The 22,314-nt window shown below is 39.3% G+C and overlaps 2 protein-coding genes across 3 annotated transcripts in view; one reads left to right on the top strand and one right to left on the bottom strand.

The window, feature by feature from the left end:
• Positions 1-5,281, top strand: part of LOC118768581 — an 84,779-nt gene extending 79,498 nt beyond the window's left edge. For both annotated transcript variants that reach the window (XM_036515359.1, XM_036515358.1), the window contains exons 5-6: positions 4,677-4,837; positions 5,094-5,281. The gene's annotated coding sequence lies outside the window, so the exon portion shown is untranslated. The remainder of the gene's footprint in view (positions 1-4,676; positions 4,838-5,093) is intronic.
• LOC118768578 overlaps positions 1-22,314 on the bottom strand; it is a 244,238-nt gene that overhangs the window by 2,825 nt on the left and 219,099 nt on the right. The window lies entirely within an intron of this gene.

The following is a 22,314-nucleotide window of genomic DNA, read 5'->3' as shown; positions in this document are numbered from 1 at the left end:
GAATTTTTTTTTCCTTTTTTTCCCATTTACTACCCACAAGGGGCTAAACACAGAGGGGACAAACAAGGACAGACAAACGGATTAAGTCGATTACGTTGACCCCGGTGCATAACTGGTACTTAATTTACTGACCCCGAAAAGATGAAAGGCAAAGTGGACCTCGGCGATATTTGAACTCGGAACGTAACCACATACGAAATACGTATTTCTTTATTACCCACAAGGGGCTAAACACCGAGAGGACAAACAAGGACCGACATAGGTATTAAGTCGATTACATCGACCCCAGTGCGTAACTGGTACTTAATTTATCGACCCCGAAAGAATGAAAGGCAAAGTCGACCTCGGCGGAATTTGAACTCACAACGTAACGCAGACGAAATACAGCTAAGCATTTCTCCCGGCGTGCTAACGTTTCTGCCAGCTCGCCGTTGTAAAGAATCTTATCTGCGGCAAACCGCAGTAATAAGAATATTTATCATGAACGAAAGACTCTCCCTTGTTGGAGAGATTGAGAAAGATAGATAGATAGATAGACAGATAGATAGATAGATAAATAGACAGACAGACAGATAGATAGATAGATAGATAGATAGATAGATAGATAGATAGATAGATAGGTAGATATGGTTTTTGTATTTGGTTATTCTTTATGTGAATTCGTGTGTTAAAGCACAGTTTATTGTATGTGGGGAGAGTCATTCTCTTTTTAGTGCCTTATTAGTTAACACACGCACCGGTTCGATTTCCACTCATTTACTTATTTTTTCTAAAATTTCGTTACGTCTTTCAAAAGTCATTGAGCCTGTCCGTTATCAGGGCTGCGTTCCTTCTGCTTGTTTGTGCGCATGTGCGTGCGTTAGTGTGCATGTGTATACACATACGTATGTATATATGCATACATGTATGTATGTGTGTATGCATATATGTGTATGCATATATATATACATATATGTGTGTGTATGCATGTGTGTACGTTTGTATGAATATATGCATGTGTGTACGTTTGTATTTATGTATGTATGTATGTATGTATGTCAGGTCACTTTCGAGTGCTACTGGTAACATGTAACCGAGTACAACCTGTTGCATTGTCGGGCCGTCGGCGAGTAAACCGGCAACCCCACCAAGCTTGCTTGGTGAGGAGGGTGTTTATTCGACACACTGCGGGATGAAAAACAAAACCCGTCAAAGGGCGGAGGAACTCTTGAGAGTCAATGGCCATTGAATAAATGTATTAAGGATGTATCATGCGCGGGGACATAGAAATAATCGGACTGAATACCCGATCACGCGGTTAAACCATTGGGAGTGAAGGACTTCTAGCCTTAGTTAAAGCATCCTTCTAGGAGAAGGTAGCTCAGGTAACTGGGATAACTCCGATGTAAAACTGCTGCTCAGTGGTTACCGATGATGTTGACTTGTTCTTCTTTTCGGATTATGGCTGCTGTTGCTTAGTGAGTGGGGTTGACTCAGTGCAGAGCCCTTCCTCACTTAATAAAAAATCTTCTTGCACAGGCATTGCACGATAACAACATTGATTAAGCTTCGTGCAATGGCCATACTCGATAACAAGGGGGCAGCCACCATGTATATATGTATGCATATTCATTAGTTTGTGTGTGTGTTTGTTTGTCTGTGTATGTGCTTGTGGGATGGGGTGTATCCCCATGTAAAGGAGATAAAAGCGAATGTATTATTTGGGTATTGCAGAAAATTATTAATACATTGTGTCATACAACTCGGCAAGCAATAACACGAGATCTTAAGTAATACTATGAAATAACAAGTTTACGTAACACTTCCAGTTCGTGAGGTCATACTGTATTGAAGGTTAAGTGATATATACCAGATAGTATCATGGTAGCATATGAGTGAAGTGTAATTAATTATATTATATGATTCATTTTGAAATAGGAAGATACGTCAAATCAGCAAATACAATCATTCATCAACAGATGCTTGCGTAGTATACTTAAAATTAGATGACCCGAACACATAAGCAATATGGAGCTATGGCAAAGAACAAATCAAGTTTCGATTAGGGAGCAAATATTTAAGAAAAAGTAGAAGTGGATTCGTAGCACAATTATAAAAGACACACCAAATATAGCGAAAAGTGCTTTACAGTGTAATCCGGCTGGATATAGAAAGTATGGTAGGCCTAAGAACTCATGGCGTAGATCAACAGAAGGAACTAGAGAAAGGGGGACATTCATAGAAGAGTATAAGTACAGAAGTGAAAAATTATGCGACATGGAATTCAACTCTAAGTGGCCTATACTCAGCGATGGAGGGTTAAAGGCAGGAAAAAAAAACATACGTATGGAGCCAGTGACCAATCAAAGTCATTAATTTCGCATGTTAAACAGATTAATTTCGGTCAAGAGAATTACGAAGTAAAAATGAGAGTGGACATTAAGCTAACAGTGAAGGAAATACATATTGAATTACCTCGATCTATTTAACTTGACCATTTCTTTTTATTATGTGTGTATGTGCGTGCGTGGTTGTAAGCGTATGTGGTTGTATGTGTGTGCTACATGCTCATTTATTTTACAGGTGAAAGTGGTGATTTATAAAAACAAAACAGATGTGGTAACTATAATATTTGATGGACGAAATACAAACCTTCAAAGCTGGTTCTCTCACGAAAAGTTGAAAAATTCACCGTGGAACGACCTAGCTTCAGCCACCGGAGTTCAATTCTCAATTGAGGGATTTAGGTATGCAAATATATATTTCATCTTCTTTTATTTTGTTATGTAGAGACCTATATTGTTAAAAAATGTCACTTTACGTACGCTATAGATAAATTTTAACACTATACATTTTGACGCGACACTTTCTGGTGATGAACAACGCATCTCCAGGCTTTCAACATTATATCCTCATTTATTATAATATACAGAATGCAAATTTGAACTAATACTGCTTCCGTCCGTAATAATGAAATATATTCTGCCTCTTGACTAACAGCAACGCTGGTGATTTGTTAATCACTGTTTTTCTATACCGAGGCTAAATAGGTCTGCGCATGCGGATGTCAATGACTACTTCATATTGAAGTTTTGAAAGAAACAGGAATACGTACAGCGGGAAGCCCGAAAATGTATTGAAAGTCATAACATGCCGGCCGGATATAATATCACTTGGTGAGACAAGCTGACACTGAATCAGCTTCGCTGACTGACAGGTGACGGTCGTTTAGAGAATGCGCGGGCTAAAACTACGCGCCTTCACTACTCAGTTAAGGTGAGACAGGGTCACGTGACAACTTGCTGCGGCTGCCTGCTGGAGTCTCGTGGCAGGTATTTAAAGGGAGAATTTTGACAAGTCTGTCGGTCACCGTCTGACACGCGCTGACGATACATCGAAGAGGCCCGGGAACAGAAGAAAGAAGACATGCACACAACACCAGAGCTGAAGACATCCCCGAAAGGGCTAGGGGCATCCCCCCACGTCAAAACGGTAGAGGAGTAGTGGCCGAAACCGGACGTGGTTCCTCCTGATGATGTCTTGAGCTAATGGATCCTACATAGGAGGTGTTGTGGTATCAGACCACGAAACACGGTTGTAATTCCTCCTAGCAATTCCACCGCCGCTGGAAAAGGTTATTTCTCTATTGCTAATATATTTCCGTATTTTTAACAACACACTTTTAAATTAAATGTTTTCCCGTGACAAACAGCTCAGTTTCCTGGATTTCACATCAAGAAGCATGTTTCAAAGTGGGAAACACGAAAATATATTTTCACCTTAATGTGCTCATTTATTTGTTTCAGTCATTTGACTGTGGCCATGCTGGAGCACTGCCTTTAGTCGAGCAAATCGACCACAGGACTTATTTATTGTAAGCGTAGTACTTATTCGATCGGTGTCTTTTGCCGAACCGCTAAGTTACGGTTGTGAAGGGATGTTGGGGCGACAAGCACACACACACACACACACACTAACACACACATACACACACACACACGCACATACACATACACACACATATACACACACGCACACACATATATATTTACATATATATGACGGGCTTCTTTCAGTTTCCGTCTACCAAATCCACTCACAAGGCTTTGGTCGGCCCGAGGCTATAGTAGAAGACACTTACCCAAGGTGCTACGCAGTAGGACTGAACCCGGAAGCATGTGGTTGGTAAGCAAGCTACTTACCACACAGCCACTTTACCATAATTATATTTATTTGTATGCGTTGGGTTTAGATATTTTTATGTTCCGTTATAATATTTCTTTTGACTAGAATTCGTTTTATATTTATTTAGCGCTTTGATAAGATGTTTAATACAGGAAAATGTTATCGCTCGTATGTTTGTGGCCGTTTGTGGATTTATTTATTTTTGTACCAAAGTGTATGCCTCGTGTGTAATTTCGCCTTTGTTGGTGTATTGACATTTGCGCATTTCTGCGTGTTTGTGTGCGTACGTGTGTGTGTGCGTGTGTCAGTGCATATGTGTGTTTTAATGTGTGTGAGTGTTTAAACCCACATCTTTGTGTGTACACACATTTAGTATGATACACAGATGGCTCTTTTTAATTAAACACTGACTAATTCAATTGCGTATAGCGGACATACTAGTCTATTTAATACATGTTTAGATTTTCACATTCTGAAACCCAAACAAGTTTTTTTTTTCTTTTTCTCCTTAGACTTGCACGTCGCTTCCATATAACAATACATGGTTTTTGTGAAGGGGACAGAGGCTGGTTGACCATCAATGAGGGACCACTTTACTGTCAGTGGGAAATGTCAGATCACTACCCTATATTTCGTTATTCTGATACAAAATCGAAAGTCATATGGAACAACGGTAAGTGATATTGTATATTCTGCGTGTGTGTGTGTGTGTGTGGGTGTGTGTCTTACTGTGAGTAGTAGTACTAAAAGTTAATTTTGTACTTATTGTTCAGCAACCAATGAGGCTTGATTGAGCTGATTTATGAATAAAAGCATTCTGACCGAAAATCGACTGCTATTTCTAGTAATTCGAGTGACCACGTATAAAGCCCTCCCACGATATATTTGAATGTCTTTTTGTTGTTGATGTTGTTATTTGTTACTTGCAGGTTATGCATTAGCAGACTCCATGGCCATATTCATCCGCCTGAGGCAGCAGAACTAACCCAGCACATGATACCCATTGATACTATTGATGTTGTTAACGTCCATACAATCCAGTTGACCACCACTGGTGATCCACATAAGTCACGTTTTACCTGTTAATAAAGAATCCATATAAATATTGTATCCAGCATCGGTCTTTGAGGTTGTGATTCTCTTTCTCTCATTCCAGCTGTTGTTGTTCATATTCACCCAATCCAGCTGACCACCACTGGTGATGCACATAAGTCACGTTTTACCTGTTAATAAAGAATCCATATAAATATTGTATCCAACATCGGTCTTTTGAGTTGTGATTCTCTTTCTCTCTTTCTGAGAGCTGTTGTTGTTGTTCCAGTTCACGACTGTCCAGACAATATGTAAAAGAGATGTGTGTGTATGTGTGTGTGCGAGCGTGCGCGTATACACGTGCATGCGCGCACATGCGTACGTGCATGCGTTGTGCGTGTGTGTAGATAAATGAGGTTTTATCTCTGTGATGTTGGGGAAAGCTGGCAGAAACGTTAGCACGCCGGGCGAAATGCTTAGCAGTATTTCGTCTGCCGCTACTTTCTGAGTTCAAATTCCGCCGAGGTCGACTTTACCTTTCATCCTTTCTGGGTCGATTAAATAAGTACCAGTTATGCACTGGGGTCGATATAATCGACTCAATCCATTTGTCTGTCCTTGTTTGTCCCCTCTGTGTTTAGCCCCTTGTGTGTAGTTGAGAAATAGGTATTTCGTCTGCTGCTACGTTCTGAGTTCAAATTCCGCCGAGGCCCACTTTGCCTTTTATCCTTTCAGGGTCGACAAATTAAGTACAAGTTACGCACTGGGGTCGATATAATCGACTTAATCCGTTTGTCTGTCCTTGTTTGTCTCTTCTGTGTTTAACCCCTTGTGGGTAGTAGAGAAAGAGGATGTGGGGGAAAGCTTTCAGCAAATCAAATAGATCAGAACAATGATACTAATTATACAAACGAAAGTGAAACAATATCCGGCGTTTCGCCGAAATAGTCTTTCGGTTAGTCGCTCTAGTTTCATCAGTGGCGTGTTAAAGGGTGGTACTCTTCTGATTTCATGACCGACGTTTCACGTTGATCTGTCTCCAGTTTCCATTCTTGTGTTACAGAACAAACGTGGCAGCTCTACTGGAAGTGTGCATCAAGGTAAAATATGGATCAGTGAAATTGCCTCTCTAATCTTAATGTGTGTCAGCGGCTGCAATTCTTCGCAGGCTTTCAATACAATTAAGGAACAGCGCTCTACTGCGTAGAAGTATTTACGAGAAGAGCGAGATGTTTTAAATGGCCGGACAAGCGTGAAATACGAGGAGTGATAAGGACACACATTAACCGTCACCGGTGACGTGGAGATTCAACAATTTACGATTTCCCATTGATGAGATGGCTTATTCTCTGCAAATTATTATGATTCTGTATCCACGACAAACTTCGGTTCTGCGGAGTTAATACGAGAAAGGTGCCAAGAGAGCTTTTCGATGTGTATAAGCGCAATCGTGTGGATTTTTGTCAATTCTAACTCGAACGCTTCAGCGATGAAGTTAAAGTTGTTTTGAGTGAGAGTAGACACGATTGATGAAATCGGGGCCCATAACTTTGAGCCAGAATCGAAAAGGTTTAGTATGAAGCGGAAACGAAACGAATCACCAGTGGAAAAGAAATTCAAGATTCAACCTTCGGCAGAAAAATGTAATGCTAAGCGTTTTGGGGGATGCAAAAGGTTCTTTATTGCAACATTGTCCCTTAAAAGGGGTCTACAGTGAAATGTTGGTTAACAAAGGGAAACCAGCAATTCGTAACTAACGCCGATGTCTATTGTTGTAAGACAATGCACGCCCATAATCAGCCACCCACACATAGATAGTAGATAGATAGATAGATAGATAGATAGATAGATAGATAGATAGATAGATAGATAGATAGATAGATAGATAGATAGATTGATTGATAGATAGATAGAAAGGTAGGGAGATAGATAGATAGTAGATAGATTGATAAAGCAATGGATAGATAGATAGATAGATAGATAGATAGAGAGATAGATAGATAGATTGATTGATAAAGCAATAGATAGATAGATAGATAGATAGATAGATAGATAGATAGATAGATAGATAGATAGATAGATAGATAGATAGATAGATAGATAGATAGATAGATTACCTTATAACAAAGCACCGTTAATTCCTAAGATACATGTAAAAACATGCAGAGTGAAACTGGTGTGAACTGTTCGTGTTATGCTTCGATGTCTGTAACTGTTGGCGTGTTTATTTGTCATGAAATGAAGAAAATTATCTATTAACACATCAACTATCAATGGTTGAAATTAAGAGTGTACACAGGTCAGGACTAGGTGCTTGTTCCATCATCCACGGTGATTGATTTCAATGATTTCCTATAATGAAAGTCTTCGGTATAGCGACCTCAACTGTTCTGCTTTTATATCTCCACTCACAGAAACACCAACATCACATCACGCTATCACCAGGTATTAAAACTACAACGTCACTATCACAAACAGCGCAACAGCCTTACTGCTAACATTGGAACGACGTCAGTAACCACACCGCCGTATTTTCTGCGAGCTTAGTGAAACGCATGTCTCTATTGAAGGCCCTTTTATTCTTCATAGCAATCAAAGGGTACATATTGGAAAATCTGGTTTATTTTCACTTCTGTGGAGAAACAGTCATATTAGTAAACAGTCTTGAACTGAGTTGATGGTTCTGTCTTTTGCTCATTTATGGACAGTCTATACGGTTTGATTATTTATGGACAGGTCTAAGTCTGTAAGTAATACTGATAAGAGAAATGAGGAGAGAAAGCAGTGGCCAGTACTGACGGTTACGAAGTGTTCAGACATCTGAAGACACAACTGTGGGTAATAGAGGGTAATATTGACGGGAGAAGACAGTAAGGGAAACAGTGATAAAGGCGTGACATTCACGAACCTTCCTTACAAGAAGTCCTTACAGAACCACCTGAAGTATACGCTCTCCGCCCTACCTCACTGAAAGTAAGTGTGCTTTCTATCACATTGCATTTTATGTGTTTGGGTATGTGTTATGGCTAGGATATGTTGGAGTTAATATTAGAGCGTGTGGGTGTGTGACAACAGTTGAGGTAAGGGTGATTGCGCATGCAAACGCGAATCTTGCGCTCTTTCAATTGTTGTATCGAGTAAACGCTCTCTCTCTCTCTCACACACACACTGTTTCCCTCGTTTCGTTCTCTCTCACAGCTAGCTAACTAGCTATATATATATATATATATATGTGTGTGTCTATGTATGTATGTATGTATGTATGTATGTATGTATATATATACATACATACAGACAGACAGACAGACAGGCAGGCAAGCAGACAGACAGACAGATAGATAGATAGATAGATAGATAGATAGATAGATAGATAGATAGATAGATAGATAGATAGATAGATAGATAGATAGATAGATGCAAAGGCCTTCCACATACTTTCCGGCTACCAGATTCCCTCTCTAGGCATTGGTTGGCCGGGCCAATACTAGAAGACACTTGCACAAGTAGCCGCTCAGTGGGATTGAACCGGGAAGCATGTGATTACCAAGAGAGCTCCTTAATCTTACAGCTGTGCCTGAACCTATATTCTATAGTCCCAGTTATTAATGGTCATGAATGAAGGCCCTAGAATTACTACCAATTCTTGAAAACCCTGGATATCTCAAACCAGGGCCCCGTAATACAACTTAAAATCTTCCCCAGGACCTGCGTCTTTACCAATAACCGTAATATATTTTAAATTTTTTATTCTAAATTATATGTTATTCCTTTTGCGTTTTCTCTTCCGAACAACCTTCCTCTCACACACAAACACTTTCCATCTTCTCATTGTATCTCTCTCTTCTTTTTCAGGATTTCTCTCTGTTACTCTCTAACTTTTTTCTTCTCTCCTTGTCTTTCTCTTCCCCGTTCTCTCTTTATTAAAATTCATTTTGTCTCATTGCTGAATCTCTTCATATTTCACCCCACCTCATTCCTTCTCTTTTTCATGCCATTTCTTTCCCGCTTCTGTCTAAGTTTAGCAATCATAGAGTCAAGAATGTTCCAGTCAGCTTTTACTCGTCCAGCTGCAATGGCAGTGCTGCTGTTAACCCTTACAACAATTCTGGTTGTTACCTCAGATCAGGAACTTGATGGCTACTACAAACGTTTGGGACCTGGTTATTCCTATGGTTATATTGGGACACCTCCAACAGAACAATTCTTCTCAACACGAAACCTACTCGACTGCACCGCGCTCGCTCAGAGGAGCCAATCGCAATTTTTCACTTACAACAAAGTCAGCCATGCTTGTAAGAATTACTCACCGAAAAATATAATGACAGTCGTCAGCACGAATAACAAGAACGAGATTTCCTTCTATAGAAGTAAGTGAATCTTCTTTATTATTACTGTTTTCTTTTGTTCTTTTTTATTTTGCTTTTTGCGGTACCAGTTGAAGAGTGAGGTCAATGAAATCGACTTAATTTTCTCTCCAATAATTTGCTGGCCTTGTGCCAAAATTTGAAATCAATATTAATATTGTTGTTGTGTTTTGTTTGTTTGTTTGTTGAGCGAAGCGATCTTCGTCTCAGTAGTGGGAGAAGTCCGAAACGTGGTCCTTTGCTATTCGTAAGATAACCCTTCCAATCACTTAAGATCAGAAGCCATGAGAGCCACTGTCAGGTACTGCATCAGGGTATTTATTATTATTATCATTTTTATTATTATTATTATTATTATTATTATTATTATTATTATTATTATTATTATTATTATAATTATTATTATTGTTGTTATTGTTGTTGTTGTTGTTGTTGTTGTTATTATTATTATATGAAATCTCACAACTTATTTTGCTGGTTATGATGGAACGTGTCAGCTGTCCACAGCTTAGCAGACTAAGGTGACGCTTATTTACTGGCCATGCTTCAAGAACTCTGCAAAGAATTCTTACAGTTCCAAGCAATGCTTATTCTTTGGAGGTGTTCCACCTTCACACGTGCACCAATCTTTTTTAGCCGTGCTGATAGCTAGGTGTCGATACCTCTATCATCATTATTATTACTATTGTTGTTATAATTATTATTTCAGATAGCAAATGGATCAAAGTATATGCCATATCAAAGGGAGCTGGTTCGAAAGTCTATAATTCATTCCTGAATATAGGACATCCTTCAACCTGGAATGTGGACAAATGCAATGGTACCTTTTGTCCTAACTTCTTCCGACATCCTTTCCTAAATTTCTGGAACAATCTTCCAATTGATGAGGTATGTATGTCTATGCATGCACAAACGCGCGAGTGCGAAACACATCATTGTCTTCATAATCGTTATAATGATTAACCGGCTTTTAGATCAATTCAATTATGTTTGTAATATATTTGATTTCTAGAAATTATTTATTAGGTTGACGAAGTATTGTTGTAAGGAATTTTTTTTTCCTTTTTTTTCCCATTTACTACCCACAAGGGGCTAAACACAGAGGGGACAAACAAGGACAGACAAACGGATTAAGTCGATTACGTTGACCCCGGTGCATAACTGGTACTTAATTTACTGACCCCGAAAAGATGAAAGGCAAAGTGGACCTCGGCGATATTTGAACTCGGAACGTAACCACATACGAAATACGTATTTCTTTATTACCCACAAGGGGCTAAACACCGAGAGGACAAACAAGGACCGACATAGGTATTAAGTCGATTACATCGACCCCAGTGCGTAACTGGTACTTAATTTATCGACCCCGAAAGAATGAAAGGCAAAGTCGACCTCGGCGGAATTTGAACTCACAACGTAACGCAGACGAAATACAGCTAAGCATTTCTCCCGGCGTGCTAACGTTTCTGCCAGCTCGCCGTTGTAAAGAATCTTATCTGCGGCAAACCGCAGTAATAAGAATATTTATCATGAACGAAAGACTCTCCCTTGTTGGAGAGATTGAGAAAGATAGATAGATAGATAGACAGATAGATAGATAGATAAATAGACAGACAGACAGATAGATAGATAGATAGATAGATAGATAGATAGATAGATAGATAGATAGGTAGATATGGTTTTTGTATTTGGTTATTCTTTATGTGAATTCGTGTGTTAAAGCACAGTTTATTGTATGTGGGGAGAGTCATTCTCTTTTTAGTGCCTTATTAGTTAACACACGCACCGGTTCGATTTCCACTCATTTACTTATTTTTTCTAAAATTTTCGTTACGTCTTTCAAAAGTCATTGAGCCTGTCCGTTATCAGGGCTGCGTTCCTTCTGCTTGTTTGTGCGCATGTGCGTGCGTTAGTGTGCATGTGTATACACATACGTATGTATATATGCATACATGTATGTATGTGTGTATGCATATATGTGTATGCATATATATATACATATATGTGTGTGTATGCATGTGTGTACGTTTGTATGAATATATGCATGTGTGTACGTTTGTATTTATGTATGTATGTATGTATGTATGTCAGGTCACTTTCGAGTGCTACTGGTAACATGTAACCGAGTACAACCTGTTGCATTGTCGGGCCGTCGGCGAGTAAACCGGCAACCCCACCAAGCTTGCTTGGTGAGGAGGGTGTTTATTCGACACACTGCGGGATGAAAAACAAAACCCGTCAAAGGGCGGAGGAACTCTTGAGAGTCAATGGCCATTGAATAAATGTATTAAGGATGTATCATGCGCGGGGACATAGAAATAATCGGACTGAATACCCGATCACGCGGTTAAACCATTGGGAGTGAAGGACTTCTAGCCTTAGTTAAAGCATCCTTCTAGGAGAAGGTAGCTCAGGTAACTGGGATAACTCCGATGTAAAACTGCTGCTCAGTGGTTACCGATGATGTTGACTTGTTCTTCTTTTCGGATTATGGCTGCTGTTGCTTAGTGAGTGGGGTTGACTCAGTGCAGAGCCCTTCCTCACTTAATAAAAAATCTTCTTGCACAGGCATTGCACGATAACAACATTGATTAAGCTTCGTGCAATGGCCATACTCGATAACAAGGGGGCAGCCACCATGTATATATGTATGCATATTCATTAGTTTGTGTGTGTGTTTGTTTGTCTGTGTATGTGCTTGTGGGATGGGGTGTATCCCCATGTAAAGGAGATAAAAGCGAATGTATTATTTGGGTATTGCAGAAAATTATTAATACATTGTGTCATACAACTCGGCAAGCAATAACACGAGATCTTAAGTAATACTATGAAATAACAAGTTTACGTAACACTTCCAGTTCGTGAGGTCATACTGTATTGAAGGTTAAGTGATATATACCAGATAGTATCATGGTAGCATATGAGTGAAGTGTAATTAATTATATTATATGATTCATTTTGAAATAGGAAGATACGTCAAATCAGCAAATACAATCATTCATCAACAGATGCTTGCGTAGTATACTTAAAATTAGATGACCCGAACACATAAGCAATATGGAGCTATGGCAAAGAACAAATCAAGTTTCGATTAGGGAGCAAATATTTAAGAAAAAGTAGAAGTGGATTCGTAGCACAATTATAAAAGACACACCAAATATAGCGAAAAGTGCTTTACAGTGTAATCCGGCTGGATATAGAAAGTATGGTAGGCCTAAGAACTCATGGCGTAGATCAACAGAAGGAACTAGAGAAAGGGGGACATTCATAGAAGAGTATATGTACAGAAGTGAAAAATTATGCGACATGGAATTCAACTCTAAGTGGCCTATACTCAGCGATGGAGGGTTAAAGGCAGGAAAAAAAAACATACGTATGGAGCCAGTGACCAATCAAAGTCATTAATTTCGCATGTTAAACAGATTAATTTCGGTCAAGAGAATTACGAAGTAAAAATGAGAGTGGACATTAAGCTAACAGTGAAGGAAATACATATTGAATTACCTCGATCTATTTAACTTGACCATTTCTTTTTATTATGTGTGTATGTGCGTGCGTGGTTGTAAGCGTATGTGGTTGTATGTGTGTGCTACATGCTCATTTATTTTACAGGTGAAAGTGGTGATTTATAAAAACAAAACAGATGTGGTAACTATAATATTTGATGGACGAAATACAAACCTTCAAAGCTGGTTCTCTCACGAAAAGTTGAAAACTTCACCGTTGAACGACCTAGCTTCAGCCACTGGAGTTCAATTCTCAATTGAGGGATTTAGGTATGCAAATATATATTTCATCTTCTTTTATTTTGTTATGTAGAGACCTATATTGTTAAAAAATGTCACTTTACGTACGCTATAGATAAATTTTAACACTATACATTTTGACGCGACACTTTCTGGTGATGAACAACGCATCTCCAGGCTTTCAACATTATATCCTCATTTATTATAATATACAGAATGCAAATTTGAACTAATACTGCTTCCGTCCGTAATAATGAAATATATTCTGCCTCTTGACTAACAGCAACGCTGGTGATTTGTTAATCACTGTTTTTCTATACCGAGGCTAAATAGGTCTGCGCATGCGGATGTCAATGACTACTTCATATTGAAGTTTTGAAAGAAACAGGAATACGTACAGCGGGAAGCCCGAAAATGTATTGAAAGTCATAACATGCCGGCCGGATATAATATCACTTGGTGAGACAAGCTGACACTGAATCAGCTTCGCTGACTGACAGGTGACGGTCCTTTAGAGAATGCGCGGGCTAAAACTACGCGCCTTCACTACTCAGTTAAGGTGAGACAGGGTCACGTGACAACTTGCTGCGGCTGCCTGCTGGAGTCTCGTGGCAGGTATTTAAAGGGAGAATTTTGACAAGTCTGTCGGTCACCGTCTGACACGCGCTGACGATACATCGAAGAGGCCCGGGAACAGAAGAAAGAAGACATGCACACAACACCAGAGCTGAAGACATCCCCGAAAGGGCTAGGGGCATCCCCCCACGTCAAAACGGTAGAGGAGTAGGGGCCGAAACCGGACGTGGTTCCTCCTGATGATGTCTTGAGCTAATGGATCCTACATAGGAGGTGTTGTGGTATCAGACCACGAAACACGGTTGTAATTCCTCCTAGCAATTCCACCGCCGCTGGAAAAGGTTATTTCTCTATTGCTAATATATTTCCGTATTTTTAACAACACACTTTTAAATTAAATGTTTTCCCGTGACAAACAGCTCAGTTTCCTGGATTTCACATCAAGAAGCATGTTTCAAAGTGGGAAACACGAAAATATATTTTCACCTTAATGTGCTCATTTATTTGTTTCAGTCATTTGACTGTGGCCATGCTGGAGCACTGCCTTTAGTCGAGCAAATCGACCACAGGACTTATTTATTGTAAGCGTAGTACTTATTCGATCGGTGTCTTTTGCCGAACCGCTAAGTTACGGTTGTGAAGGGATGTTGGGGCGACAAGCACACACACACACACACACACTAACACACACATACACACACACACACACGCACATACACATACACACACATATACACACACGCACACACATATATATTTACATATATATGACGGGCTTCTTTCAGTTTCCGTCTACCAAATCCACTCACAAGGCTTTGGTCGGCCCGAGGCTATAGTAGAAGACACTTACCCAAGGTGCTACGCAGTAGGACTGAACCCGGAAGCATGTGGTTGGTAAGCAAGCTACTTACCACACAGCCACTTTACCATAATTATATTTATTTGTATGCGTTGTGTTTAGATATTTTTATGTTCCGTTATAATATTTCTTTTGACTAGAATTCGTTTTATATTTATTTAGCGCTTTGATAAGATGTTTAATACAGGAAAATGTTATCGCTCGTATGTTTGTGGCCGTTTGTGGATTTATTTATTTTTGTACGAAAGTGTATGCCTCGTGTGTAATTTCGCCTTTGTTGGTGTATTGACATTTGCGCATTTCTGCGTGTTTGTGTGCGTACGTGTGTGTGTGCGTGTGTCAGTGCATATGTGTGTTTTAATGTGTGTGAGTGTTTAAACCCACATCTTTGTGTGTATACACATTTAGTATGGTACACAGGTGGCTCTTTTTAATTAAGCACTGACTAATTCAATTGCGTGTAGCGGACATACTAGTCTATTTAATAGATGTTTAGATTTTCATATTCTGAAACACAAACAAGTTTTTTTTTTCTTTTTCTCCTTAGACTTGCACGTCGCTTCCATATAACAATACATGGTTTTTGTGAAGGGGACAGAGGCTGGTTGACCATCAATGAGGGACCACTTTACTGTCAGTGGGAAATGTCAGATCACTACCCTATATTTCGTTATTCTGATACAAAATCGAAAGTCATATGGAACAACGGTAAGTGATATTGTATCTTCTGTGTGTGTGTGCGTTTGTCTTACTGTGAGTAGTAGTACTAAATGTTAATTTTGTACTTATTGTTTAGCGGCCAATCAGCCTTGATTCAACTGATTTATATTCAAAGGCGTTCCATCAGTGACCGACCTACAAAACGATGCAGAGATTCGGCTGCCATTTCTAGTAATTCGAGTGACCACGTATAAAGCCCTCCCACGATATATTTGAATGTCTTTTTGTTGTTGATGTTGTTATTTGTTACTTGCAGGTTATGCATTAGCAGACTCCATGGCCATATTCATCCGCCTGAGGCAGCAGAACTAACCCAGCACATGATACCCATTGATACTATTGATGTTGTTAACGTCCATACAATCCAGTTGACCACCACTGGTGATCCACATAAGTCACGTTTTACCTGTTAATAAAGAATCCATATAAATATTGTATCCAACATCGGTCTTTTGAGTTGTGATTCTCTTTCTCTCTTTCTGAGAGCTGTTGTTGTTGTTCCAGTTCACGACTGTCCAGACAATATGTAAAAGAGATGTGTGTGTATGTGTGTGTGCGAGCGTGCGCGTATACACGTGCATGCGCGCACATGCGTACGTGCATGCGTTGTGCGTGTGTGTAGATAAATGAGGTTTTATCTCTGTGATGTTGGGGAAAGCTGGCAGAAACGTTAGCACGCCGGGCGAAATGCTTAGCAGTATTTCGTCTGCCGCTACTTTCTGAGTTCAAATTCCGCCGAGGTCGACTTTACCTTTCATCCTTTCTGGGTCGATTAAATAAGTACCAGTTATGCACTGGGGTCGATATAATCGACTCAATCCATTTGTCTGTCCTTGTTTGTCCCCTCTGTGTTTAGCCCCTTGTGTGTAGTTGAGAAATAGGTATTTCGTCTGCTGCTACGTTCTGAGTTCAAATTCCGCCGAGGCCCACTTTGCCTTTTATCCTTTCAGGGTCGACAAATTAAGTACAAGTTACGCACTGGGGTCGATATAATCGACTTAATCCGTTTGTCTGTCCTTGTTTGTCTCTTCTGTGTTTAACCCCTTGTGGGTAGTAGAGAAAGAGGATGTGGGGGAAAGCTTTCAGCAAATCAAATAGATCAGAACAATGATACTAATTATACAAACGAAAGTGAAACAATATCCGGCGTTTCGCCGAAATAGTCTTTCGGTTAGTCGCTCTAGTTTCATCAGTGGCGTGTTAAAGGGTGGTACTCTTCTGATTTCATGACCGACGTTTCACGTTGATCTGTCTCCAGTTTCCATTCTTGTGTTACAGAACAAACGTGGCAGCTCTACTGGAAGTGTGCATCAAGGTAAAATATGGATCAGTGAAATTGCCTCTCTAATCTTAATGTGTGTCAGCGGCTGCAATTCTTTGCAGGCTTTCAATACAATTAAGGAACAGCGCTCTACTGCGTAGAAGTATTTACGAGAAGAGCGAGATGTTTTAAATGGCCGGACAAGCGTGAAATACGAGGAGTGATAAGGACACACATTAACCGTCACCGGTGACGTGGAGATTCAACAATTTACGATTTCCCATTGATGAGATGGCTTATTCTCTGCAAATTATTATGATTCTGTATCCACGACAAACTTCGGTTCTGCGGAGTTAATACGAGAAAGGTGCCAAGAGAGCTTTTCGATGTGTATAAGCGCAATCGTGTGGATTTTTGTCAATTCTAACTCGAACGCTTCAGCGATGAAGTTAAAGTTGTTTTGAGTGAGAGTAGACACGATTGATGAAATCGGGGCCCATAACTTTGAGCCAGAATCGAAAAGGTTTAGTATGAAGCGGAAACGAAACGAATCACCAGTGGAAAAGAAATTCAAGATTCAACCTTCGGCAGAAAAATGTAATGCTAAGCGTTTTGGGGGATGCAAAAGGTTCTTTATTGCAACATTGTCCCTTAAAAGGGGTCTACAGTGAAATGTTGGTTAACAAGGGGAAACCAGCAATTCGTAACTAACGCCGATGTCTATTGTTGTAAGACAATGCACGCCCATAATCAGCCACCCACACATAGATAGTAGATAGATAGATAGATAGATAGATAGATAGATAGATAGATAGATAGATAGATAGATAGATAGATAGATTGATTGATAGATAGATAGAAAGGTAGGGAGATAGATAGATAGTAGATAGATTGATAAAGCAATGGATAGATAGATAGATAGATAGATAGATAGATAGATAGATAGATAGATAGATAGATAGATAGAGAGATAGATAGATAGATTGATTGATAAAGCAATAGATAGATAGATAGATAGATAGATAGATAGATAGATAGATAGATAGATAGATAGATAGATAGATAGATAGATTACCTTATAACAAAGCACCGTTAATTCCTAAGATACATGTAAAAACATGCAGAGTGAAACTGGTGTGAACTGTTCGTGTTATGCTTCGATGTCTGTAACTGTTGGCGTGTTTATTTGTCATGAAATGAAGAAAATTATCTATTAACACATCAACTATCAATGGTTGAAATTAAGAGTGTACACAGGTCAGGACTAGGTGCTTGTTCCATCATCCACGGTGATTGATTTCAATGATTTCCTATAATGAAAGTCTTCGGTATAGCGACCTCAATTGTTCTGCTTTTATATCTCCACTCACAGAAACACCAACATCACATCACGCTATCACCAGGTATTAAAACTACAACGTCACTATCACAAACAGCGCAACAGCCTTACTGCTAACATTGGAACGACGTCAGTAACCACACCGCCGTATTTTCTGCGAGCTTAGTGAAACGCATGTCTCTATTGAAGGCCCTTTTATTCTTCATAGCAATCAAAGGGTACATATTGGAAAATCTGGTTTATTTTCACTTCTGTGGAGAAACAGTCATATTAGTAAACAGTCTTGAACTGAGTTGATGGTTCTGTCTTTTGCTCATTTATGGACAGTCTATACGGTTTGATTATTTATGGACAGGTCTAAGTCTGTAAGTAATACTGATAAGAGAAATTAGGAGAGAAAGCAGTGGCCAGTACTGACGGTTACGAAGTGTTCAGACATCTGAAGACACAGCTGTGGGTAATAGAGGGTAATATTGACGGGAGAAGACAGTAAGGGAAACAGTGATAAAGGCGTGACATTCACGAACCTTCCTTACAAGAAGACCTTACAGAACCACCTGAAGTATACGCTCTCCGCCCTACCTCACTGAAAGTAAGTGTGCTTTCTATCACATTGCATTTTATGTGTTTGGGTATGTGTTATGGCTAGGATATGTTGGAGTTAATATTAGAGCGTGTGGGTGTGTGACAACAGTTGAGGTAAGGGTGATTGCGCATGCAAACGCGAATCTTGCGCTCTTTCAATTGTTGTATCGAGTAAACGCTCTCTCTCTCTCTCACACACACACTGTTTCCCTCGTTTCGTTCTCTCTCACAGCTAGCTAACTAGCTATATATATATATATATATATGTGTGTGTCTATGTATGTATGTATGTATGTATGTATGTATATATATACATACATACAGACAGACAGACAGACAGGCAGGCAAGCAGACAGACAGACAGATAGATAGATAGATAGATAGATAGATAGATAGATAGATAGATAGATAGATAGATAGATAGATAGATAGATGCAAAGGCCTTCCACATACTTTCCGGCTACCAGATTCCCTCTCTAGGCATTGGTTGGCCGGGCCAATACTAGAAGACACTTGCACAAGTAGCCGCTCAGTGGGATTGAACCGGGAAGCATGTGATTACCAAGAGAGCTCCTTAATCTTACAGCTGTGCCTGAACCTATATTCTATAGTCCCAGTTATTAATGGTCATGAATGAAGGCCCTAGAATTACTACCAATTCTTGAAAACCCTGGATATATCAAACCAGGGCCCCGTAATACAACTTAAAATCTTCCCCGAATACAACTTAAAATCTTCTCCAGGACCTGCGTCTTTACCAATAACCGTAATATATTTTAAATTTTTTATTCTAAATTATATGTTATTCCTTTTGCGTTTTCTCTTCCGAACAACCTTCCTCTCACACACAAACACTTTCCATCTTCTCATTGTATCTCTCTCTTCTTTTTCAGGATTTCTCTCTGTTACTCTCTAACTTTTTTCTTCTCTCCTTGTCTTTCTCTTCCCCGTTCTCTCTTTATTAAAATTCATTTTGTCTCATTGCTGAATCTCTTCATATTTCACCCCACCTCATTCCTTCTCTTTTTCATGCCATTTCTTTCCCGCTTCTGTCTAAGTTTAGCAATCATAGAGTCAAGAATGTTCCAGTCAGCTTTTACTCGTCCAGCTGCAATGGCAGTGCTGCTGTTAACCCTTACAACAATTCTGGTTGTTACCTCAGATCAGGAACTTGATGGCTACTACAAACGTTTGGGAACTGGTTATTCCTATGGTTATATTGGGACACCTCCAACAGAACAATTCTCCTCAACACGAAACCTACTCGACTGCACCGCGCTCGCTCAGAGGAGCCAATCGCAATTTTTCACTTACAACAAAGTCAGCCATGCTTGTAAGAATTACTCACCGAAAAATATAATGACAGTCGTCAGTACGAATAACAAGAACGAGATTTCCTTCTATAGAAGTAAGTGAATCTTCTTTATTATTACTGTTTTGTTTTGTTCCTTTATTTTGCTTTTTGCGGTACCAGTTGAAGAGTGAGGTCAATGAAATCGATTTACTTTTCTCTCCAATAATTTGCTGGCCTTGTGCCAAAATTTGAAATCAATATTAATATTGTTGTTGCTGTTTGTTTGTTTGTTTGTTGAGCGAAGCGGTCTTCGTCCCAGTAGTGGGAGAAGTCCGAAACGTGGTCCTTTGCTATTCGTAAGATAACACTTCCAATCACTTAAGATCAGAAGCCATGAGAGCTACTGTCAGGTACAGCATCAGGGTATTTATTATTATTATCATTATTATACTTATTATTATTATTATTATTATTATTGTTATTGTTATTGTTGTTGTTTTTGTTGTTGTTTTTGTTGTTGTTGTTGTTGTTGTTGTTGTTGTTGTTGTTGTTGTTATTCTTATTATATGAAATCTCACAACTTATTTTGCTGGTTATGATGGAACGTGTCAGCTGTCCACAGCTTAGCAGACTAAGGTGACGCTTATTTACTGGCCATGCTTCAAGAACTCTGCAAAGAATTCTTACAGTTCCAAGCAATGCTTATTCTTTGAAGGTGTTCCACCTTCACACGTGCACCAATCTTTTTTAACCGTGTTGATAGCTAGGTGCTGATACCTCTATCATCATTATTATTACTATTGTTGTTATAATTATTATTTCAGATAGCAAATGGATCGAAGTATATGCCATATCAAAGGGAGCTGGTTCGAAAGTCTATAATTCATTCCTGAATATAGGACTTCCTTCAACCTGGAATGTGGACAAATGCAATGGTACCTTTTGTCCTAACTTCTTCCGACATCCTTTCCTAAATTTCTGGAACAATCTTCCAATTGATGAGGTATGTATGTTTATGCATGCACAAACGCGCGAGTGCGCAACACATTATTGTCTTCATAATCGTTATAATGATTAACCGGCTTTTAGATCAATTCAATTATGTTTGTAATATATTTGATTTCTAGAATTTATTTACTAGGTTGACGAAGTAGTGTTGTAAAGAATTTTTTTTTCCTTTTTTTTCCCATTTACTACCCACAAGGGGCTAAACACAGAGGGGACAAACAAGGACAGACAAACGGATTAAGTCGATTACGTTGACCCCGGTGCATAACTGGTACTTAATTTACTGACCCCGAAAGGATGAAAGGCAAAGTCGACCTCGGCGAAATTTGAACTCGGAACGTAACCACAGACGAAATACGTATTTCTTTATTACCCACAAGGGGCTAAACACCGAGAGGACAAACAAGGACCGACATAGGTATTAAGTCGATTACATCGACCCCAGTGCGTAATTGGTACTTAATTTATCGACCCCGAAAGGATGAAAGGCAAAGTGGACCTCGGCGGAATTTGAACTCACAACGTAACGCAGACGAAATACCGCTAAGCATTTCTCCCGGCGTGCTAACGTTTCTGCTAGCTCGCCGTTGTAAAGAATCTTATCTGCGGCAAACCGCAGTAATAAGAATATTTATCTTGAACGAAAGACTCTCCCTTCTTGGAGAGATTGAAAAAGATAGATAGATAGATAGATAGATAAATAGACAGACAGATAGATAGATAGATAGATAGATAGATAGATAGATAGATAGATAGATAGATAGACAAGTAGATAGATAGATAGATAGATAGATAGATAGATAGACAAGTAGATAGATAGATAGAAAGATATGGTTTTTGTATTTGGTTATTCTTTATGTGAATTCGTGTGTTAAAGCACAGTTTATTGTATGTGGGGAGAGTCATTTTCGTTTTAGTGCCTTATTAGTTAACACACGCACCGGTTCGATTTCCACTCATTTACTTATTTTTTCTAAAATTTCCGTTACGTCTTTCAAAAGTCATTGAGCCTGTCCGTTATCAGGGCTGCGTTCCTTCTGTTTGTTTGTGCGCATGTGTGTGCGTTAGTGTGCATGTGTATACACATACGTATGTATATATGCATACATGTATGTATGTGTGTATCCATATATGTGTATGCATGTATATATACATATATGTGTGTGTATGCATGTGTTACGTTTGTATGAATATATGCATGTGTGTACGTTTGTATTTATGTATGTATGTATGTCAGGTCACTTTCGAGTGCTACTGGTAACATGTAACCGAGTACAGCCTGTTGCATAGTCGGGCCGTCGGCGAGTAAACCGGCAACCCCACCAAGCTTGCTTTGTGAGGAGGGTGTTTATTGGACACCATGCGG

The sequence above is a fragment of the Octopus sinensis genome, linkage group LG30 (assembly GCF_006345805.1).
Source record: "Octopus sinensis linkage group LG30, ASM634580v1, whole genome shotgun sequence".
In the NCBI taxonomy this organism is placed as follows: Eukaryota; Metazoa; Mollusca; class Cephalopoda; order Octopoda; family Octopodidae; genus Octopus; species Octopus sinensis.
The sequence above is the reverse complement of the archived record's forward strand: the minus strand, read 5'-3'. Positions and strand labels throughout refer to the sequence as shown.